The sequence below is a fragment of the Thermobia domestica genome, chromosome 11 (genome assembly GCF_964235325.1).
Source record: "Thermobia domestica chromosome 11, izTheDome1.hap1.1, whole genome shotgun sequence".
NCBI lineage: Eukaryota > Metazoa > Arthropoda > Insecta > Zygentoma > Lepismatidae > Thermobia > Thermobia domestica.
In genome coordinates, this window is record NC_137464.1 from 148006119 (window position 1) to 148032498 (window position 26380).

Here is a 26380-nt window from a genome sequence, read left to right on the forward strand (position 1 = left end):
CTTCATATTTGATTAAATTGGTCCGCATTCATGCGGTTCCAATGTAACTTTCCGATTTACACCTTAAACAAGTTTTTTCTTTCATATGGGGAAATTCTAAGTCTTACCGATGAACTCTACTCTACTGGACATTTTTACCCCGTGCGTACAGGGCGGAAATTACTTAAGATCGTCCTCAAAAAGAACATTCCGTCATATGTCACAGTTCATGGTCTTCGTTTGTGGGTGACATATCCTGGACAAATTAAAACTTGTGCGCGATGTGATAGTGATCAGCATTTGATTTCGTAATGTGATAAACGACTGCCTAAACGTGCTCCTGTGACTGTTCCGGTTTCTGGAGGTTCTCGATTACCTCCCGAGTCAAATTCACGTTTGGCTCCGCCTCCAGTGCAACTTAAAGCTGTTCCAGATGTTACTAACTTCAGTGTTTTTCCTGTACTTTCTACTTCTTCCCTAGTCAAGAATACTAGTGCTGATGGTGATGTGGAGAATAACCATCCCTCTCTTAGTACCCCTGGAGCTCCTTCTTTAGAGAAATCTTCTTTAGCTATTTTCTGATGATGTTTCCAACACAGGTGTGACACCGCCTTCTATTTCATCTGGATTGAATCAGGTAAGTTCGGATGATACTTCAGAGGCTGCTGCTGCGATGTCGTTAGTAGTGGACTCGTCTCTTTCAATGCCCTTAGTGAACGTTTCAAGTGACCACTCAGTACATAAACAACAAGCTGCAGTATCTAGTCCGGAACTTGTTACCTCTCCTAGTGTTTCTGTTATTCCCACCGCAAATTTGCCTAGTGTGATGAATGTTGAAATGGTACCTTTGGATACTTCGAAGAAAAAGAAACGCCCTCTCCTTGATAGTAAAGCTCCTAAAATTCAAAAAGTGCTTGACTCCTCTCTGTCTGATGAACCTAGTATTGCTCTCCGCACGAGATCTAAACAACTTTCGCAACCACAGGTGCCCTCTGTGTCTAATGAACATTCCTTTTCGTCCAACCAAAATGCTGAAACGCCATCTTAATTTTTGGTTAATTTTTTGGGGGTTTAAATTTTTGCGGTGTGGTAATTTTTCTGCTTCGTGCATAGGCTTTGCATTTTGTATATTACTCCCCTATGTTTTACATTTTTACTTTTCTATTTTCCATATTATGTATGGTGTTAGGATTGGTACTATAAACTTTAAGGGACTTTCTTCCGCTCCGAAACAAGATGCAGTTGCTGCCTTTATTAATACTAGAATGATTGATATTTTGTTTGCCCAAGAGGTTAAAATTACTGATTTACACGGTTTATACAATTATACTTTTCTTAGTAATGAAACTGTAGCAGGTACAGGTACTGCAATTATTAATCGCAGTGATTTACACCTCGATCAGGTTTATAATTATCCTGATGGCCGCATTATTACTGGCAATTTGGAAACTATACACCTTTGTAATTCCTAGAGTCCATCTGGCTCGCAAAACCGTATTCAACCGTAATATTTTTTCAGCGATGACGTTGCTACTGCATTGCATGCTGGTACTCGATCTATTATTTGGGGAGGCGATCACAATGAAGTTCCCGGTTCTCAAGATTCCTTACAGAACCGTGCCCCTTCCACAAATTTGCTTCATGTTCTTACTCAATTTGGTCTCGTGGATGTTTGGCGTAATTTTCACCCTCACGACCCGGGTTATACGTATGTTTATTCTCAAGAAGCATCTCGCATCGATGCTTTTTTCATCTCTGCATCCTTGATTCCTTATGTTCAGAGCATAGAATTGGTCCCAGTCTGTTTTTCTGATCATCATTCTGTTATTTTAACTGTTAATTTACCTGTCACACAATATCTACGAAAATCTATTTTTTTTGGCATCTTAATACTAGTATTTTGTCTGATCCATCCTTTCAAGCACTTCGACAAAAATGGAATGAAATAAGTAAGCAATCTTTACGTAAGCGTAACATTATGCAGTGGTGGGAATGTCGGGGTAAACCTACCCTTAGACGTCTCTGTCGAGACTATTGTCGTGAGCGAAGTAAAACCTTTCATGAGCAGTATAATTATTATTACCGACTTTTGCATGAGTACCATCTTGCTTATCAACAAGGGGCTCCTGTTTTATCACAAATTAAACAGGTGAAAGCTTTTCTTTTATCATTACATCCTACCAAGTTATCCGGTATTAGTGTGAGGAGTAAACTTATTTCGAGTCAGCCCACTGAATCTCCCGGTCTGGTTCAAGTAACTGCTGAAAGACGTCGGGGCAAACAACGGCTAATCGGTAAGATTCAAGATGAGCAGGGTCGTTTATGGTTGGGAACCAATGTTGCTCCTTGTTTTACCCGTTATTATACCCGTCTTTATAGCCGACATCCTTCTTCTCCGGGTCCTGATGATTTGTTTTCTGAGTTGACTCCCTTAGAAACTGCACCTCAAGATGTTTTGAATGCCCCTTTTAATGAAAATGAAATCAAGCATGTTATATTGACCACGCCAAAACATAAATCTAGTGGTGTGGATGGATTTCCTTATGAATTTTATCAAACTTTTGCTGATATTTTTATTCCTTTTTTTACCGAAATTTTTAATGATTTTCGTGTCAACTTACGTTTAGGGACCTCTCTTACGCATAGTATTATAGTTTTACTTCCGAAGCAGTCTCAGTCTCCTTGTGTCACTCAGTACCGGCCTATAAGTCTTACTTGCTGTGATTATAAACTTTTAACCAAGGTTCTGGCCTTTCGTTTACGTAATTTCCTCCCAAATATTTTACATTTTGCCCAATTTGGTCATGATGTCCAACACCCCCTCTATTTGGCACTAGCAAATATTCGTGACACCATCGCTTTTTTTGAGCGTTATCCCACTTGCGCCACAGCAATATTAAGTACTGACTTTTCCCAGGCCTTTGATAAAATTGATCATGACTATCTTTTTCGTGTTTTGGAAGCATTACATTTGGGCACCAGTTATTTTAATATGCTCCATGCTCTTTATCGAGATCACACGGCTCAATTGAAACTTAATGGAGCGCTTACTTCTTCATTTCGGCTTGAACGTGGTCTAATCCAAGGGTGTCCTTTATCCACCCTTTTGTACAGCATTGCAGTTATGCCTTTTATTAGGAAAATTTATCGTGAAATTGATGGCATTTGTCTTAATAAGGCGGTTCTCAAACTACAAACGTACGTTGATGATTTTAGCTTATTTTTTCATTCTCAAAGTGACCTTAATACGATTCAATATAATTTGCACTTATTTAGTCAAGCCTCAGGTGCGACCCTCAATGTTGAGAAAACCAAATTGTTATGCCTTTCCGACCAAGCACATACGTCTTTTGTTTCCCCCTTCACATCTGTTTCTTGTCATAAAATTCTTGGTATTACCTGGTATCCATCCGTTAAACATACCATCTCGGTAAATTATAATCTTGTTGTTTCTAAGTTGGTTACTTTATTCTATAAACATAATACAAGAAATCTTACTCTTTTTGAACGTGCCACTTTTATTCAGGTTTATGCTCTTAGTCTTTTATATTTTATTATGCAACTTTTCCCGCCCTCGGTTACTATTCTTAACAAAGTAAACAAACATATGTTATATTTTCTTTGGTATCAAGTTCGATTCCCGGCGGGAGCTCATGTGGTTCGGATTCCACGTTAATCAGTAGGTCCACGTCTCATATAGCCTCGCTGCTGAACGGGACGTTAAACTCAACATCAACTCAACTCTTTGGTATCAACATACTCTTCGGGTAAATCGCCAGGTAGTTTGCAGTCGACCTTCTGTTGGAGGGCTTGGTATCAAGTAGAGACCTGCACGGGCCGAATTTTTCGGCCCGAGCCCAATCCAGCCCAAACATACCTAGGCCCGGCCCAGCCCGGGCCCGAAAAGTTTTGGAGATTTTCGGCCCGAGCCCGGCCCGGCCCGATAACTTTTTAAAATTCTTGGCCCAAGCCCGGCCCAGGCCCGATAAATTTTAAAAGTTTTTGGCCCGACCCAGGCCCGATAATTTTTTTTAAAATTAGCTCGAGCCCCAATCTTTCTCAAAATTTAGTATTAAATTTGACCTAACATTCAGAAAAATTTTCTAAACTCTGGTTCACAACCTGACGCTTGCCTCCCGAATGGTACCATTGCCTCCTAGAACTTTGCCTGTCATCGAGAGAACAAAAACTCCATTCCCTGTAACAAAAATCTAACTTAATTCATTTTTAGCATAAAGTGAAGATGGCAATATTGTTTAGCGACAGGCGAAATATTCCCACTCCTTCTTGTTATATTTTGAGTTCAGTGAAGGTCAAGGTCAGAGCTTAATTTACCGCATAATGCCTGCAATCCTCTATAGTGAAAGTGGAGCCGCTAAGCAACACAAACTGTAAATAGCTATTGCATTCTTTGTAACAATTTTAACGGACACACTTCTTCAACGTTTGGCTTTCAATAATTGTTAAAGAATTGCAATTGATCGGCCCCAGCCCGGCCAGACCTAAAGAGAAATCAGTGTCGGCCAGCCCAAGCCCGGCCTGGCCCAAAGAAATAACAGTGTCGGCCCGCCCAAGCCCGGCCCGGCCCAAAGAAATAACAGTGTCGGCCCGCCCAAGCCCGGCCCGGCCCAAAGAAATAGCAGAGTCAGCCCGCCCAAGCCCGGCCCGTGCAGGTCTCTAGTATCAAGGGCATTGCTTTACAGGCCAGATGTCTTTTTCTTCATAGAACCTGTAAACTGCTTTGTGTTTTTAGCAATTCCTTTTCGTCACAATACATCATGCGCTGCCTGAGTCACGTGACGCTTACTGCTCCTGTCTCCGTTCATGGATGGTCACAGACCTATCCTTATTTAAAAACGGTAGTTCTCGATATTGCATATGGCCTTATCGCACGGGCTCGGCTTGAAGATATGACCGTTTCACAATTATATCAATATTATGCTACGCCCTCTTGCGTCCCGCTTATAGTACGTAAATTTCCTAATAATAATTGGCCTCAAATTTGGCGTAACATTGGTTCCCCAGTTTTATCTTCCCCCTTACGTTCGCTTTGGTATTTATTGGTGCATAACTTATTTTTAACAAATGCACGAGCTTATACCCTGGGCATCTCTCCTGCTTCCCTCTGTCATATTTGTTGACAAACTGATACCCTCTCACATCGTCTTCATACCTGTACTAGGATATACCCTCTTTGGCAAAAATATACTCAGATTCTTCCCAGAATCCTTGGCACTAGTACCGACTATATAACTTGTGACAATATGATTTTGCGCCCCGATTTTGTTTTCTTCCCTCCAGTTAAACATAATTTTGTTGTGTGGTTGACAATTACAACGGCTGATCTCTTTCTTCATCTTTCTACGGATTTCTTCCCGGATTTATACATTTCTTGGTTATCTTATTCTCTTTTGCGTATACCTGTTCCCCAACGTCATCGCTGGTTTGCTCAGTATTATCAGGCGATCTATTAATTTTTTTTTTTTTTTGCTTTAACTACTGGTATGTTTATTTTTTGTATTTCTTGTTATTAGTTACATTTTTCTAATTGTTATTATTGTAACTATTATGTAAGTGCTCAATAAATACTATTAAAAAAAAGTGTACTAGCGCAATGGGCTAGTAATTATCATTGCTTTTTGGTGAAAGTTCAAACCCGGGCCAAGGATTTTTTTAAAAAAAAATTCATAACACTTTTTCGTTAAAATAAGATTAATAATACTCAAAAAAGTGATTTACTTACGTTACGCGTGCAGTTTTACTACACGAATTCGTAGTATTAGTAGTAGTGGTAGTAGGAACGGGTTAGAAAAACCGCAGGGATCGTTTTGTTCCACCTTAACTGTCATGATATTAATTTTTAACCTCAGCTGCTTCATCAATTTTCTTCTTCTTTAATTCCAACAAAGTAATAATTTTTTTCCATACACCAGAAGGTTTGAACAATCGCAAATAGCGAAAAAATCAGAAACGTTTATTTATTTTCTATGGCTAGGGTCGAGGGCGAAAAAAATATACTGTTCAGAAGATACTGTCTACAGTGCAGTAAGTAGAGTGGGGCGGTAGATCAGAGTGGGTCATGGTGAATTGTGGGTCGCAGTGGATCTCATGCTATTGACCCACGACCCACTGACTCACTCAGAAAACTCGACGCACTTGACCACTGACCCACCGACCCACTCCAACTCTGATCTGATGGTGGGATACTTGGTTCGTTCCCAAGGCAAGTAATCTTCAGGTGGACAATATCGCCTTCGAGGTTTTCTCGGGACACTCCAATTTCCTCCCACTTTCTCCTTCCACTAATTCGTCCATCTAATTCACTTGATTTACTCATGGTCTCCCTTAACCTAACATGCATAATCGTGGAACATTAAACGCAAAGATCATGGAATATCAAAGTGTTAGTGACAGTATGGCAGAAGTGCCTAAAGGACATGAAGAGTTGGAACGAAACTTTGTGTAGGGACAATACTCAAAAAATAAAGGAATGCGTGTTTTTATTTTCTGCGGAAAAATCGGTTTTAGGAGGGAAAAACACCCAAAAGTTTGAAATTTTACACCCGGAAATCAAAAAGGGACCGAAGCGAATTACAGGAAGCTTTTGGTTACTTTTTCTTATGAGGAGATTTGCATTATTTGCAATACACGGTGGCAAGGTAAGCGAGATATCCTGGAAGAGTCAGGGAATTTCAAATTTCAAGAAAATTCACAGAATTCTCACAATTTCTGCTACTAGTCAGGGAGATTTTAAGCTTCCAAAAGCATAGTGCCGTTGTGTAACAGTGTGGCCATTTTTTCATCATAATTCTTCGTCATCTCATCCTTGCAGTATCAAACATGTTATTTCAAGATCAATTGTTTACTGCTCCTTTAATAACCTATCATTTGGAACCGACAGTAGTTGACGGAATAATAAAAAGAAAAAAATATATATGGAAAGAACTTTCTGTTACAATTTAACTCAACAGAGAAAGGAATGCAGATATTGTAAAATAGTTTATAAGACATTATTGAGTATGTACTTTTTATAATTGTTGAGGTCATTATGAAAGGAAAATTCTTATATTTGAATAAACAGAGGAAGTACGTATATATTGTAAAATCTTTTTCAATACGTTTTTTTATTATTATTTTACTGGAGATTTCTTCATAGTTTGTTATTAAAATACTTACCAACATATCCTCATTTTATTGTCCTAACAAACCAATAAATACATGCTGATAATAAAGCAGTTTTAGATTGATCGATCTCCTGGGCCTTCAGAATTTCATATCCCCCCCCTGTTACGAAATTCTGGCTAAAAGAACCAATATATGTTCCAGAAAATAGTTTAGAATGATCAAGCCCCTTGTGTGATGACCACAGTATTTCATGTCGCGGATCCCCCTTCCTTCACGAAATCCTGGCTACGTGCCTGTGTGAACATAAGCATATGGAAAAAAATCCTTATTATTAATACTTCCTTTTATTTTCATCAGAATTGTGTGCAGATTACTTTTCCCTATCCCACTCAATAAGCATTGATTGAATAGAATATTTGTTGACAAGTAGAATTATTATTATTTTGTAACGAAACCAGCACAATCAAACACTCTTTGCAAAGCTCCAAGGACAAGTGACTCATTTGGCATTTTCTTGATTGCGATCTCAACAACAGGGATGTGACTTCATGCTTCACTTGTTGCAGATTTTTTCTCACTTCCAAAACTATCCCAAATCCCGCATTTTTTAAAAGAATTTGTGGAATGGCAATTGAAAACGAAGACCAAAGCTATGTATCCATGTTTTCCCTCTCCCCTTTGTGCGGGATCGAACCCCTCATAGAGTTCTGCAGTTTAGCTACAGTGGCTGGATGAAAAGGTTGTGTATTATTACGTTCTTACCTTTCTAGTTTTGCTTAGATTTTTAGAGATGGCAAGAATTTTTCCATTCGATATTTTAACCCTTATTGAACTTGTGGAATGTAGACGGGAGCAACTGGATTGCGCACACTTTAAATCCCAGATTGCGCACAAATCTCTGTTTGTCTTTTCGAACACAAATTTTTGGCCAATGTTGCCACAATGGGAGGTTTAAAATCTGTGCGCAAACAAGGTTTTCCTTCAGACTAGGATAGAAACAGAAACTAGAAATAAAATACAAATTATATTGGGGATTAACTAAATATAATTCGATCAGTAAATACAACAAGCCAAGATAACCCTAAAACCAAGTGTTTATATTTACAATCCAGATGTTAAATTTTCTTGGTTGCAATTTTAAGTCTACGAATTTTAGAAATTTAATCCTCCATGACTGAATATGTATCACCTTTAAGCATCTCTTAGTGCTTCAATATTAAGTTATATTTCTTCGAATCTTCCTTTCTGTGTGTATTGGTATCTCCTCTCGCAATTGATCTTAATTTCAATTCTATTTCTTATTGTATCTTCAACAAAAATGAAGTCATCTGATAAATATCTGGACCAGGTGAATAGAATTGTTCATTGTAATGTTTATGAAATGAATCCACCCCATTCATTGTTCGACAAGTTACTGAGGGTTCTGAAGCCCATACTCTAGGTGAAAACCTAAATAAAACGAAGCAAACAATCATGATGACATTTTGATTATTATTATTATTATTATTATTATTATTATTATTATTATTATTATTATTATTATTATTATTATTATTAATAATAATAATAATAATAATAGTAATAATAATAATAATAATAATAATAATAATAATAATAATAATAATAATAATAATAATAATAATAATAATAATAATAATAATATAGTACGAATACTTCCTGTTACTAGACAAGTTTTATGGAGAAATTGACAATTTAAAATCAAAATGAATCATGTTCTCCATTGTCGTAAAGCTTTGTTTTTGTAAATTTATTAGCGTCTATCGTTACCATCTGCTTTTCCCCGGTCATATAATATACTTTTTACAATAATATATGAGATACAATAAACTTAGAATAAATACTATTAATACAATACAACGATATATGTAAACCATAAATTGTACTGCATTCCAAAATAATCCTTAGAATATTATACGATTTACTTATTTAAAATATGGAATCTGTCAATATATGTTAAATCACCTTCGTAAATTTAGTTAGAGTATATAGTTAGAAACAGTATTATGTAGTTACCTTGTCCGTTGCAACTATTCCGTTGGATGTAAATATGAAAGACCGAAAAACAACTTTAACCACATTTCCGTAAAATACAATTAAAACCCTCAATCATATAATTGTTTCGATATTTTATTACTTTTATTCTAATTTAAAATATAACAAATCTGGTGATAATTATAGTTAATATTGACAATTTATGATTACGTGTGATCTATTATCTAGTACTAAAAGTAATGACATCTCAAAGGAATGAACTTTGTTTACTGGAATTTTATCAAATTCACTGTTTTCATTAATTGGCTAAACAAGCAAAAGTTTATGAAGCAAAATCACGTACAGTATCTACATAACTCAGACTGAGGATTCAAGTAGGCTCATTTTAAGTGTTTGTTGCCCTGGATCTTTCTCCACCAAGATAGACCCAAATAGAATCGACATTCAATGATGTTAGATTCTGGAAATACCTTCCTGATAGCTTCGTGGATCCATAACCATCAAAATTTACATGGATCGATTTCAAAGTTATTCCAGGTTCAAAACTTCTTATCATTTGCCACATTGCTACGCAAATTTGCTTATCCTTCACCAGCAAAACGCGTAATACAGACGCATATAAAATCAATTTTTGTATGCCTGAATAGTATAGAGCTGATCAAAATGATCTTTCACTTGTCAATAAAGTCACACACATATACAAACACAACAGAAGAGAAATAATTTTCCATCTGACAACATTGCTTAATCTTTTTGTGCGCAATCCTGTACATTGTGACAGCTTGCCAACGGCTTATCAGTTAAAACTGATAGAACCGGAAAAGTGTGCACAATTTCATTGCAGCCATGCAGCATCATATGGGATAAGATAACAGACTCTTTCAAGGACAGAATTGAAAAGCAAAAAGCATGGCGAGAAGTTTATGCAACCCTTGCCCAGGATTTTGAGTTCATGGATAAAAGGGGAGCAGAGTTGTCTTCAACATTGGGAGGCGGGCACTTTTGAGGCTTATTCTGAGTGAACATTAATTTCATCTCACTTTCCTTTCTGGCGACCGGACACAAATAATCAAATTTCTCCCCCCAAAAAAACACATTTCAAATCGGATTATTGGGGGAGAAAATGTCCCCAGTTCCAAGATTGAAGGGGGCATGTCCCCTTCATCCCCCGGGATTTGCGCCAGTCTATGTATGGAGCAATGCAAAACAAAATTACTAATTCGAATCTTATCATTTAATCTACTATGACATTAGTGTTAATTGCATGGAAAACAATATAATATACATACATACATACATACGATATGTAACAGTGTTTCAACAAAAATTGAAACTAATATAGTTTGCAGTGCAGCATCAATTCTCATCGAAACGAAAATAATATGTTTACGAAATCTATTTAAAACGGCACTGTCTAAATGTTTAGACCTATTTTTTCTAAGTTTTGTACCGTCCTCCACACCTGTTCAGAACAGTTTTTGTAGTCCTTGTTTTAAAAAATAATTTTCCCCAGTATTATTACTTTTATTTGTTTTCACGTATATGTGTTTCGTATCAGAGAATATGTGTTTCGTATTTTCCTTAAAAACCAGTTGAGTGGGGCGCAAACCCTTCCAAACCTTTGATTACGAATTAGCAAAAGGGCTAATAACTATACGTGAGAAGTGAATAAAGGATATGGAGAATTGCAACGAAACTTTTGTAGGGGCAATACGCAAAAAGTAAGCAAACATATATTTTTAATTTGTGTGGAGAAGCAGTTTTGGGGCCAAGGCCTCGTCCGAAAAAAGCAAGTATTATCGTAGAAGTACAGGAAGGAGGGGCCGAAGCAAATGAAATTGTGTGTAGATATTGTATATGTAAAATTAATGCAATTCTTGTTTCCCAATTGTCCCCATCCAATTTGCTTCAAATTTGGCACATCAAAAGTAAACAGAAAATAAATCGACACGTGTTTTTCTTTATGTGGCAATTGCTCGTTTGTCTGTCTGTTTGTACCACGCTAGAGTGCTCAATGTTCAGTCTTTGAACTTGAACTTTTAACGGTAGAAGCAGGGCACACACGAAATTCACTGTATTGATACTAACTTTTAGGCCATCTATCTATTGGTAAAAGTTCACTATTTTAACTCTAGCCGCTTCCTACCTATGGCGTATTTTATAGTATTTCAAGGGGCGCCTTTAACCATTACAATATTTCTCCGCATAAACAAAAGCATGTCGATTTCTGTTTACTCTTGGTGTGCGAAATTTGAAGCAAATCGGAAGGGGACAATTGGGGAACACGAATTGCCTTATTATACATATACGATATCTACACACAATTTCATTCGCTTCGATCCACTTCTTCCTGTACTTCTACGATTATATTTACTTTCTTCGGAGGAAGTCTTGGCCCCAACACTTCTTCTCCACACAAAATTAAAACACATGTTCGTTTACTTTTTGAGCATTGTCCCTACAAAAGTTTCGTTGCAATTCTCCATATCTTTTAGGCACTTCTGACGTATAGTTATTAGCACTTTTGATAATTCGTACTCAAAGGTTTGGAAGGGTTTGTGCCCCACCCAACTTTTTTTATAAGGAAAATAACTAAATACACGTTTCTGATTTCTTGCAGTTTGTGATTGTCCAAACCTTCTGATGTATGTATTAGGTATTATAGTAATAGAAGAAAATTATCACTTTGTTGGAATTAAAGAAGAAAACTGAAGAAGTAGCTGAAATTAAATTAATATCATGACAGTCAAGGTGGAACAAAACGAACCCTCCGGGGATTATAACCCGTTCCTACTACCACCACTACTACTACTACTACTACTACTACTCTTACTATTACTACTATTACTGCTTATACTATGGATTCGTGTAGCAAAACTGCACGCGTAACGTAAGTAAATCACTTTTTTAAGTATTGTTTATCTTATTTTAATGAAAAAAGTGTTATGAAAATTTAAAAAATAAAATATAAAAGTAAAAAAATTCCTTGGCCCAGGTTTGAACCCTCACCAAAAGAAATTATAATTACTAGCCCATTGCGCTTGTACACACGACCACGAAGACCACCAGTAACAGTGCCTGGATTTCTGCTATATTTTTGCTATGTGGCGAGAAACGAATAACTAACCAGAACCGCGTATTTAGCTCCTATGAGTAGGATCGAGCGTGATTTAAAAATATCCTTCTGAACACTGGTGAATTTGTCTACGTTTTACTTTCAAGGCCTCCTTTACCCTTTCTTTTTCATTTGTTTCTGTTTACTTACTTCAGATGAGTATCCTTAAGTGAAAAAAGAACTGTAGGCATCTTTTGAATATTAATATTTGTAATTGCAATAATAGCAATAGGACTTATACTACTTATTAGGCTTTCAAGCAGGCATCAGACCCCCCCCCCCTTTGAGACTAGAAATGAAAAAAATAGGGAAGGATTAAACAAAATAAAATTAGAAAAAGAAGGATCAGCGTTAAAAATAAATAAAAAAACTACAAGAAGCTTTTGGTTACTCTTTCTTATGAAATTTGTTTTGCTTGCAATACATGGTGGTGAGCTGAGGGAGATATCCTGCGAATCTCAAAGAATTTGAAATTTCTAGAAAAGTTACGGAATGTCAGAATTTCTCCTACTAGTCAGGGAGATTTCAAGCTGTCGAAAGCATAGTGCCTTTGTGTAAGTTTGGACATTTTTATCATAATTTTTCGTCATCCCATCATTGCAGAATCAAACATGTTATTTAAAAAAAAAACAAGTTTTTACTCATCCTTTAACCTGTCATTTGGAACACATAGTAGTTGACGGAATAACAAAAACCAAAAATTAAGTGGACAGAAGTTTCTGATAACATTTGATTCAACAGAGAAAGGAACACAGCTAGTGTAAAATTTTTAAAAGATATTATTGAGTGTGTACTTTCTATAATAGTGAATATGTAGTTTTTATAATAGTTGAGGTCTTAATGAAAGGAAAATTGTTATATTTGAATGAACAGAGGAAGGACATAAATATTGGAAAATCTTTTTCTGTTAGTCAAGATATGGATCTTACTAACGAGGGAAGGGCGAGATGTAACTCAGAGGTAATTCCACCAAATTTGGTGTAGGAGTCGGTAATGGGAATAGAAACGGACATGTGGAAGCATTCGTTTCATAGGCGTTCGGAGTACAAAATAATGGGCCCTACGATTCTGGAGAAGTATAGCTTATCAATCAGTTATTGATGGGATGGAACGTTTGCTCGCTGCCAATGCAGAAGTTAAATAAAGTAGAATGAAAACAGAAAAGATGAGCTGAACAGAAAATGCGCCAATGTCCGCCCTAAATCCCACCAGGCGAATGCCGGGATACTAAATCTATTAACTGCCCTTGGCATTACCCACCTGATCGCTTGTTAATTGGGTATGCACCACTAGTTAGCTTAATGAAATAATATTAAGCAAATAATAAAGATTTTATTTCCTCCGTTAACCTTCTACTCAAACCGGAATCGGTTCAAATTAGCCATTTGCGGTTTCAACGTTTGTCGATATGTAAAGAAAATGATCACGGATAGTGAGAAGTGGTTTATGCAAACGATTTAGAGTCTAAAGACAACATATCATGACTTTAAGTATTTTTCCGTTAGCGAAGTACATTGTATATACAGTAGGACGTCGATAATCCTAACGTCAAAAATCCGAACGCGGTCCCTAGAAGCTTTTACATTTTGTCTTAACGCTAGCGATAAACAAGCAATACCATGTCCATCGACGTTATGTGAAGTCAGTGTTTTTAAAAAACTTCATTTATATGTAATTGTTTGTCATGTATTTTTAGTTTTATTTTTTCTTAGGCTTATAAGTTTTAAGTGTGACTTACAAGAACAGTGTTATTTAGAGTACAAGCAAGTTCTTCAGAAACATTAAATGTAAGTAGCCTTACGTACGGTATTGTAATTACTGTATGTACTGAATAACCATTGTATCGATAGAACAACATACCGTACAGTACATGTAAGCCTAAATGGCATTTTCTTGGTCATTTTTGAAAATTTGAAAATTCGAATACCTGTGGTCCCAATTAATTCGGATTTTCGACTTCGCACTGTATGTGTTGCAGACATGTTACAGCAAGTAAGATTACTAGCATCAGGCCAACAAATAGTTTTTGATGGCGCATCACCCCCTCCCCGGAATTTACGGGAATTAGATGACCTGTGTGTGCATATGTGGCGCCAACTCTCTCCAGCAACCCACCGAGGAACATTGCGACCATGCCAAGACGCGTTGCCGTTGTTATTCCTGCCAAAAGGTGGACATACTAACAATTAGGTAGGTAGTCATAATGGTCTGGCTGATGTGTGTGTATATTTTAACTCGTATATTTTGTCTCGACTCGAATTCGACTCGAGTCGAGACAGAAACTGTCGAGTCGAGACAACATTTTCTCGAGACGAGTCGAGACAGGCTTAAATCTCGACTCGACTCGACTCGTGCGCATCCCTACACCTTACTCTTTTTAATCTGTCTCGAACATTTCATCTCATCTCTCTTTTCGCTTTTAATCTACTCCAGAAGCTAGTTATGGGGCTTATATTCTTTGCCTGATACCTTATTATTAAATCAGGCCTTGTTTCCTCTTTTTATTTCTTGATCTGAAAAATTAAAAATAATTATTATTAAAACAATATACATACATCAATACATAAAAACATAAAAGACACATAACAATACAATAATACACATAATCAATGAGTTGTTAATTGAATAAAATAAAATAATATTATTCTAAAATATTATGGTTTCTCACCTTTGTAAAATGATAACAATATATATATATATATATATATATATATATATATATATATATATATATATATATATATGTATAATTATTTTATTTTTATTTTTTTTCATATATTTTTTCATTTTTTTCATTTACGACTGCGGTCTCCCTGCAGTAGTTCAATGTATTCTTAAAACTTATTGACACAATTACACTTCACTAACATTTACACAACACAAGATAATATGATTGTCATTTTTGTTGAAACAAAATTATTACTTAGAAGTATTAATGTATTTTCTTGGTTATTGATTGTTAATTACTGTAGACGGGACAGAAGTTTCATTATTATAAATATTGTCACAATTATTATTATTATTATTATTATTATTATTATTATTATTATTATTATTATTATTATTATTATTCCATTAAACATTTTGTTGTCTCCTTGCGAGGTCTAGTCCTATTTGAACCCTACTAATTTCGAGTACTTTTGTACATAGCCTGTTTAGGTTCTTCCTATGCTGTTTATTGCTAATTATTTCGAATAGTCCATAGGTATCTCTTATTTGCTGTAGGTTGCTCCTTATTTCTTGATCTCCGTCCATTAAATGTATTAAATCATAGCTGAACACTAGATGATCTGGGGTTTGTATTTGTCCTCAGTCACATATGTTACTTCCTAATAGGCCAATTTTATGGAATGTTGTTCGAAAGGGGCCAATTTTATGGAATGTTGTTCATAATTTAATTGTTTGGAGTGTGTTTGGTCTATTTTGGATTTACTTGTTTGAGAAACTAACGATGATTGATGTGATTTTCAATTACATATTATTTATTTTTATATGTGAGAGAAATACTTAGCAAATCACAATGACATGGCGTTACTGACTGATACAGCTAACGATGACTACATGTATATTGCGCTCTTTTTTGTGTTAATCTTTCTCTTACTTTGTTATAATAGATATGTAGAATTTGTTAAAAGTAAAATTCTTACTTAAAATATATATACAACCTTGCCGTATGTAAGTAAATTATTGAAATATTGTACTAGTTAAAAAAAAAAAAAATGGGGGGAAAATATGCCAAATTGCTGTAGAGCTACATTGAAATTGACGAGAAGCCTTGGCTGTCGCTGCCACCTAGCGGCCAATTTTTTTGTTTTTGTCGTACGCTACAAATCGTTGTTTCGACAGGCAGTATAAGGAGCGAGCGAGAGGAGTGACTCCAGCGGGCGGTGGTTTTAAGATACAGAAATTATTTTGCTGTCAATGGAAAGAAAGATATTTTTCTCTATAACGGTCATTTCGGATGATTTTTTGAGAACTTTAACGGTTTTTTATTTATATGCAAATTAAGATAGATAAGAGCCGAATGTAATGAAATTTTTGGAAGAACGGCCGCCATATTTAAATATGGCGACCTCATCAGAAGACTGTACCACTTTTCCTCATTTATATTATCTATTACCATCAATTGACACAAGAACGAAGTTTCTATCTTAATTCTGTGAGAAGATATAGGTCTAATTTCTTTTTTCTGAGAAAGGTCTTTATTTGTTCGTAGTAGCAACACACACATAGTTAGTTCGTTCGTAGTAACCATACAAAGAGCATAACACAAACGCACACAAAATTTCAGCATATGCGTAACGTTAATTGTTAATAGTAAATAATCAAGCAAATAGTTGCCGATACTTGTTTGCGAGCAATAAATGTACACTAAATGCACACAAAATGATGATTCTATCTTACTGTAGCAGCTAGTACGTTCTTGTTTGGTGCACGGAGTCTCTGGTTCGATTCTCTGTGAGAGTTCGTCTGCATACGTTAATACAAGACCAACGTCTTCAATAATTTTCGTACTGTACTTTACAAACAACTACATAAAATTAAAATACAAAATTCATTCTTTATTTTTTAGAATATTGTTTACACGACTTCCCCTTCTCATGTCTGCGGTCTCGGGAACAATTGCCAGTCACAGTTCTTTTATACTACTTTCCCTCCGCTTTTCACAAAACAATGTAGTTACATTTGATTCTCCACCATGCAATCCTCTCCTCTTTTTCCTACAGAACAAACAAGCAATCAACTTGCAAAATATCAAATGAAAAATGTGTAACTCAATAGTTCGCCTGAAACAATTGAATCAAATTGTTACGAAACAATTGCAAATCTTGCATGCAATTTTCTTCTTCTTCTTCTTCTCTTAAAATTTCTTCCTTCAACTTTTATAACCGATTAAGACGCTAAATAGATTTGAAGTGTACCGAAAATGCAAATACACATGTTTTCAAAAGTGTAGTTAACAATAGGATCTGAAAGGTTCCATAAGTAATCCAATATCATTTTTTTCATCTTCTAATCGAACACTACGTTCTCCTATCCTAAATGCATTCATACGTGACGCGAGTTATCCTCAAGAGGATTCGTACTTATGTGTGACAAAACACAAAAAATATAACAAATGACACAATATTTTTTGTGTGTGACAACGAACAAGGTCTCTTGCCCCAAATTAGTCCTATTCTTTTTGTTAATTACATTTTTAACATAACATTTAGTACGCAATTTATTTCATTCTGTAAGCTATTAGTTTACACCTCACTTACGTATATTTTACATATGCGAAAACAACAGATGTGCCTCCTATGTATTGGCACATTGCAGAGTGCTGCCACGTGCTTAGTTTCTCTGCTGTAAACAGTTAAAAAACAAAAGGCGTTATTGTATCCTTGGCGTTATTGTATCCCAGTTACCATAACATTACTGTATTCTATTAAACATTTCATTTCCAGCATATATTACAAAATACTATTAGAAATATAATTAATTAGGAAGACGATAAAATATTACTTTCTCACACGTGTGTAATTTTTACACTAGTGCATACTCCTAAACAGTATCGATTTATTTCCTCCCCTAATTCTCAGTCAAGTATCAAATTCTAATCTGTACTGTGACATATTAACCGAAGTCATACTCTGGATGACTCACTTCCTGTGCAGATTTAGATATTTTACTACTTAAAAGGATAATAATAATCCTTATAACTCCGGTAAAGATACCCTAATAGCAGAGACAACTTGCAAACTGCTTGCTGTAAGCTTGAATTGCAAGTCGGCAAGCTTACATCCAGCTTGATTGGAAAACGTGTAAGTATGCCGCAAGCTGGATTCCACTAACGAAGTTTCATGGGGGCAACATTGCATTCAGTGTCCCATGCAAGCTTGACGCAAGCGTTTTACAAGTCAAATCAAGTCAATAGTGAACTGCCAGTAATGCTATGATGCTCTGCGAAGGGTGTAAAGCATCGCTTGCAGGTGCAACAAAAGGCAGATTGCATGAAACCATACGTTACAAGTGGAAACGTAGAAAGCTAAAAGCTAAGCACGCGCCAACTGACCGAAAGCTTTCTTGCTACTTGGGTAGTGGAGAGAGTCACAAGGAATATATGAATAAGACACGAATAATCACCGCGAAAGTCACCGTTACCCTTTAAGATGTTAACGGATGCAAAATGGCGGCGGGTCAAAATGTAAACAAAATCTTAACTGAAAAGTCCATGGCCACCCGGTGGCACGTATAACTTTGAGATTCCTCTAGTTATAACATATGAAATGCAAACACAACTGTCTCGCTCGGATCTCAGCGGAGCCACTTCGTAAACCTCCCTAGTAAGGTGATTTGGATATATACGTACTATTTTCAAAAAGTTATATCTCTTTTGTCGCAGCTTTACAAAGCCTGGGAAATCGTGCAAGAAACTCCACAAAGTGAGTACTAATATTTGGCATTATCAATCGCCTGCGTCGCTAAAACACACACTAGGACAACTAGTACACGTACTATTTCTAAGTACTATTGTCAGAAAAGCACAACACCAGGAAAGTGTTGCACAAAACTGCACAAAATGAATACTAAGGCATCGCAATTACCTTCGTCGATGTCCTACACATTCGTGCGATTGTGATACGCATTATCTTTCCTATCCTAGCTGCATAAAACTCAGAAGATGGTACATAAAACTGAACAAAATGAGTAATAGTATTTGGCATAACAATCGTTGTGATCTTACTTGCACGCACTCAGGCGGTTCAGACACGCACTATTTTCAAGTTACCTGAGGTGCAGAAAACTTATGAGGAAATGCAGAAAATTGTACGTAATAAATGCTAACAATTGATGTAACTATTGCCGTAAACGGTGATACGCGTGCTTCAGTGCCTGGCATACACTGAATTTTCAAAAGGCTATATTTCCGTTATCTGAGGTGCACAAAATTGCACAACATCAATGCTAACAATTGATGTAACTATTGCCGTATTGCCGGTGTTATGCAAACTCCGATGTCTGGCATACGCACTATTTTGAGGTGTTATCTGAAGTGGTCAAAATTCGCGAGGTGCTAGAGGTTGGTATGTAGTTTTTGATTTATCGGTTAGATGAACTTAGACATGACATACGGTTGAAAAATCTGAATTTGAAAACAATTCGGTTTCTTAAGGTGCACAAAACTCGAGATGTGGTGCACAAAATTGCACACAATGTCCATATAATTTTGGTATAAGTTTTGTTGGGATCGGTTTCTAATGAGTTCCAAGTTAACGGACCTAAACAGTTGAAGCTTTGGGCACGAGGAAAATATCTCGCTCTTTTCTGCATTCAATATAAATATTGAAAGAAGGAAAACTGTTCTTTGAGGACACTAAAAGATAATTAAGACAAATAAATAACAATTCTCCCTGTTGGTAATGGCAGTATGAATGTCTTTGATGCTGTGGGGTCCGAACTGGAGAACCTTGAAACTTCAACCATTACAATTATTCGGATTCTACCTTAAATATTTCATGTAGGCTGAAGAGGGAGCTAAACTACAATCACATTTCGAAACGATATTCCCAAAATGAAATTGTTGTGTAGTATTTTTTTTTAAACTTAGTGAAAAACTTCTTTAGTTGAAATAAGATCACAGAAACACTGTGGGAAGTCAGCCTTCTCAACGACAAAGTTAGGGAAGACATCTGAGTAACCAGGTTTCAGGGGCGAATCCAAGGGGACGATCCCCCTGATCGCCCCCGCCCAGAAGAGGAAGCTCTCTTATTTTATATATAAATAAAACCCATCCCAGAGTTTGAAGCTCTTAAAAGAAGCTCCAAATAGCAGTAGTATTACAACCCAACGCCCCCCTAGAAGTTCATCCTGGATCCGCCACTGCCAGGTTTCGGCAGTTATGCTCATTAGTATGATCATAAATTAAGAAAGACTTTAGTTGAGTGAATTTGTGATAGATCTGTACGTTTCAATTTAAATGGGGGAGAAAACTCCTTCCAATATATGCTAAAATGGCCATAAAAGATGATTTAATAGGGGATGATAGGAGATCAATAGAAAGAAATGCAGAGGTCTTATTAAACGCTTGCAGGGAAATGGGTTTAGAAAAAAAAAAAGTAAATGCAGAGGAAACTAAATACGAGATCGTAATACGGCAAATTATGGACGCGTTAAAATATCAAATAATACTTTCCGTAAAGTGGACAATTTCAAATATCTAGGATCAATATTAACAGACGAAAACCATATTCACGAAGAAATTAAATCTCAACTAAAAGTAGGGAATTCGTGTTATTATTCAGTTCAAATTCTCTTGTCGTCGCGAATTCTGTCGAATTTGAAGCTTAAAATATATAAAACAATCTGTATTGTTGTGAATTATGGTTGCTTACTCTGAGGGAAGAGCATAGACTGAAAGTTTTTGAGAACAACATCCTGAGACGAATATTCGGACTCAGGAGGAACAGGAATGGGGAATGACGGAAATTTAATAACCAGGAACTACATAATTTATACGGTTTACCAAACATTGTTAAGGTCATCAAGTGTAGGAGGCTCCTAGGTGAGCAGGTCATGTAGCCGGAATGGAAGAAAGCAGGAATGCTTTCAAAGTTTTAATTGGAAGACCAATCGGAAAACGACCGTTAGGAAGACCTAGCAGCAGATGGGAGGACAACATTAAGATGGATCTCACAGAAATAGAAATACAAAGTAAAAAATGGATCCAGTTGCCTAACAAGGGACATCACCCAATTGTCCGGCTCCGATTTCAATGAAATTTTTGTTGCTGATAGAGGATATGTATTCATTACTTGTGATGACACAAATTTTTGCCATGGTGCATGTTTTCTATTTTTTAATAATTTTTAAAGGTTGTTATGTGGTTAATAGAGATTACTGCAGAAGTCCCTTACTACCCTTTGTAAAAGGAGTGTTAATGAAAGAACAACCATGTAGACACGTATAAGGTCTAGGGAGAAGTCGTATGGCACGTATGACCTTGACGGCAGCCATCTTGAAATCCGCCATTTTGAATTAACGCCAAGATTTTAAAACGGGATTAGGGTAATATGATACATAATTTCGGGCTAGAATTTAATCAGGAAGACAATGGTGAAGTTAGTTATAAGGGTGCGCTCATTTGGTGAAAAGTTACAGGCATATTAGTTGTTTATACTTACTATGTGCGTAAGTCCCTTACCTCCGCTTCTAACCCGCGTATTAATGATAATAAGTGGATAAAGGTTTCGGTAATACATATTATGCCTAGAGGGAGATGATACGATAAGGGTATCATTGACGGCAGCCATCTTGAAATCTGCCATTTTGAATTAAAGTGAAGTTTTGAAAACTGAAAACCATAGCATGTGGCACCAAATTTTAATAGTAAATTTTCCCCAAAAGCCAATGGTATGCTTATTTTTGTTCTATAGTTAACCAGTATGAATTTATGAATCTTCTAATGTGCACGAAACGTCCATTATTTGATCTTTAAAACTGGCAACACTCCTGATTTTCACAGCATGTTTTACGACTCCAACTGGCACTTTGCAATTGTTTCCATGGCTCATGTTTTCTAAAATTATTAAATTTTTTTAAGAGTTGCGATTTATCAGTTCATGAATAGTGTTGAGATAAACATCCAGCAATCTTTCTAAATTTTGAAGACTTTGCCATGTAATTATTAATTTCCTAGGCAGTGTAATTATTTATTTTAACCCAGAGTACATGAGGAAGCTATGGACCTATGTGATGTAAAGAAATACAAATGAAATTATAAGAAATTGGTGTAACACGAACTCAAAACTATCCTGAAATGTAGCCTACATGTTGCGCAAACGACAAACATTTTTTTTAAAAAATAAATACAACTTTACAACTTTAAAGGAACATCAGCAATGATAGAAAATATCAAAGAGACATAATATGACTGTTCCCAACACACTGTTTGTACCGTGAACAAAATATGAAAACAGGTAACTTGTTTATAAACAGGCGTAACTTAATCGAGTTCCCGATCAATACTGATTACAAAATCTTACAAACATGAACCATCGAAAACAATCGCTAGAAAACGAATGACTTTTTGGTCTGACTAGCGAAAATATTGCCATAGAAAATAAATAAATAAATGAAATATACAATATACAAATAAATATAAAACAAAACAAAAGACAATTGATTTACACAACAATCATATTTCGTTTCCTTTTTAAAGTGAACTTTCAGTTTATTTCTCGTCTTATCTACTTATTGCCTTACAAGATACGTCTCCGGTATTACCTGAATGCAAAGTTGGAGTTCTTTCGTTCTGCGATGATTCATGTCAGTAAACGAGTTTTTGAAGGGCAGGTATAGAAAATAAATAATTACATTGCCTATGAAATTAATAATTACACGGCAAGTCTTCAAAATTCAGAAAGATTGCTGGATGCTTATCCCAACACTATTCATAAACTGACAAATCGCAACTCTTAAAAAAATGTAATAAATTTAGAAAACATGAGTCAATGAAACAATTGCAAAGTGCCAGTTGGAATTTAAGACATGCTGTGAAAATTAGAAGTGTTGCCAGTTTCAAAGATCGAATAATGGACGTTTCGTGCACATTAGAACATTCATAAATTCATACTGGTTAACTATAGAACAAAAATAAGCATACCATTGACTTTTGGGGAAAATTTACTATTAAAATTTGGTGCCACATGCTATGGTTTTCAGTTTTCAAAACTTCACTTTAATTCAAAATGGTGGAGAACTCATCCGTGGCTAAGCGGTTAGCGTACGCGCCTTTGGCGTGGGAGGCTCGGGTTCGATTCCCGGCGGGAGCTCATGTGGTTCGGATTCCACTTTAATCAGTAGATCCACGTCTCATATAGCCTCGCTGCTGAACGGGACGTTAAAAACTCAAAATCAACTCAACTCAACTCAAAATGGCGGATTTCAAGATGGCTGCCGTCAATGATACCCTTATCGTATCACTTCCCTCTAGGCATAATATGTATTACCGAAACCTTTATCCACTTATTATCATTAATACGCGGGTTAGAAGCGGAGGTAAGGGACTTACGCACATAATAAGTATAAACAATTAATATGCCTGTAACTTTTCACCAAATGAGCACATCTTAAAACTAACTTCACCATTGTCTTCCTGATTAAATTCTAGCCCGAAATTATGTATCATATTACCCTATTCCCATTTAAAAAATACTTGATTTTAATTCAAAATGGCGGATTTCAAGATGGCTGCCGTCAAGGTCATACATACCATACGGCTTCTCCCTAGACCTTATACGTGTCTACATGGTTGTCCTTTCATTAACACTCCTTTTACAAAGGGTAGTAAGGGACTTCTGCAGTAATCTCTATTAACCACATAACAACCTTTATAAATTATTAAAAAAATAGAAGACATGCACCATGGCAAAAATTTGTGTCATCACAAGTAATGAATACTTGTCCTCTATCAGCAATAAAAATTTCATTGAAATCGGAGCCGGACAATTGGGTGATGTCCCTTGTAAGGATAGAAGTCAGTAGAGAGCTTTTGTGAACGCGGCATTGAACCTCTGGGTTCCATAGGCCATAGAGTTAGTTATTTAGCCATAAAAGACAAGTCTCTACCGCCTCTTCTCCCTCCGTTTCTCTTGAACTTCTTAATCAAATTTCAACTCTCTTCTTGTTCACGAACTGAATGAAAGTAATCTTTACAATGAACTCCTCACTAAAACGAATCGCAATGAACATGATCTATATAGTAAATAATTATATTTTTGAAGTGGTTTCTTGTTCCCTCTGAAAATCAACGTGTTTTCTTTACAAAAGGAAGAAAAATACTATTATTGTCACTGATGAAGTCGTTGTTTGAATTAGAGTAGAAAATCATTCATTCTAAGTGTTTGGAAAACAATATAATAATAATAATAATAATAATAATAATAATAATAATAATAATAATAATAATAATAATAATAATAATAATAATAATAATAATAATAATAATAAATATTGACGTCCAGATCTTTAACAAGAGAAGTTTTCCTTGTATCTAATAATTGAAGGATGAACTACGTGCATTGTGATATACGTGTTGAGGTGCTTATCAGTTGTCAGTATGTCAAACTCAATTTTGATAATTGAGGATGTCAGGCATAATAAGGACGTTAAGCAGGCAACATGAAATTGCCATTAATATGTTCAACCCTATGCAATATAAACAGAGAATTCGATCAAGTGTTACAAAACTGACATATGATAATTTGGCCTGTCGATAGAAAATGAAAAAGCTCTTACCTGATAGAAGGCTCATTGTTATCAGTGTGAACTTCATATTTTTTCTTTTTCTTCTGAAATCAAAGCAAGATTTTTCCATTAGAATTTATTTACTCCTACTAGTAATTAAAGTTCATGTTTCAAGTTATTTTCACGTTTCTGTATTGGAAAAAATGTATTTAACACTTCACTATCCAATATCTTATCGAAGATCTGTTAAGATGTTAAGTACATAACAGCTGGTACTGTACAACGTGTTATAGAGTGGTATAAGTGTGGAAATACTTTGACATTGTTCATTGAAAAGATATAAAGGCAAATAGGCCTACAGATTTGCATTTGAAACTCTTCGAAACATATTATGCTAGTCATAGAGAGAAAGATGGAGAAAGTGTAGATAAACGAATTTACATGGTCGGTGCAGATGAACAGTAGGCGATTTTGCTTCGCAATCGTGAGTGTTTCAATTTGAATTCTGTTACCAGCCTTGCTGGTCAAAATTTATCACTGATTTCACCTCAGTTCACTTGCGAATGGTGGGAATTACATGTGAATGAAATCTGATCAACTTCCTCTAGAACTCTCCTTTCCATATTACATTATTAACGTTTCAATTATAGAAATATTCTCATAAAGGAAACAACTTTAAATTAATAAATACAATAAGAATGAAGAGCTACGTATCATAAGAGGAGCATAAGACGAGACTGAATGACACATTGTGCATAGAGGATAACAATAATGGTCAACTATCCTCATCCGCAATAAAAAGTTCGCATATACTGTAACTTCCACATTTTCATTAATAACTCAGTTTTCTTAACCCTTTAATTGGCAAGCATTGATAGCATTACCATTAAAATATTTAATTGTTTATATGGTTGAACCATGTCTTCCTGATCATAATTTCGTAATTTTTAAAGTATTTTTGTACTTTGGTTACAAAATACAGGATGTTCATTTCAAAGCAACATGACCATAAAATAGGTCTTATCTGTAGCTACTGAGCAGCATTGCCCTATTATGGTCAAATATCATAAGAATACTCTCAATAATTAGCAGCAGTTTCGTTGAAATATTTTCCTATAGAGCAAGAAATCACAAATAAAAAAATGAAAAAAGAACTTACGCGGAATGTAGGAAACAGAGCTTCTACAATACTAAATTTGACTGTTCCCTGTCGACGAAGATTAGAAATATCTAAACAAGTGACCCGCAAATCAAGCATATGAATATTGTATGAAAGGAATAATGCCAATTAAATGATCACTGAAGTTATAATTCGTGCGTTTAATGCAATAGAATGCGATGTTGCTTGAGAGCAACAGTGCCAAATAAAGGGTTAATATATTATTGCTTGTTTGTGCCTTCCTTAACAAAGCAGTGTACTAATGAATAATTATTTATGACTTTTTAGAAAAAAAATAAAGCTAAATAAGAAAATTATAAGCAAAAAACCTTTATTTTTATGAAACTTTAGTCTGTCAAATAATTACGGGAAGAATATCCCGAGGGAAATTTACTCCACACAGTGCACAGGTTGAATAATGCACAGGCGTGTTTTGTGTTCATAGTTTAGGAAATGAAGAAGCTACTATGTACATCCATCATGAAGGAGTTGCAAAGAAAAGAGCAAACGAAGTGTGTTCTTTATTGTATGATTATATAAACAACAGTGTTGGCCCTCAAGTAAAAACTCTATACGTGTTCAATGACTCATGTCCCGGGTAAAACCGCAATCACACTTTGGTGAGATTGTTCCTGTTTCTTACTATTATTAGGCGATTTAATGAAGTACATGTATTTTTCCGCATTACAGGACATAGTTTTCTCCCCTGCGACCGGAACTTTGGTGTTATTAAGAGAACCATGAAATGCCACGATAGG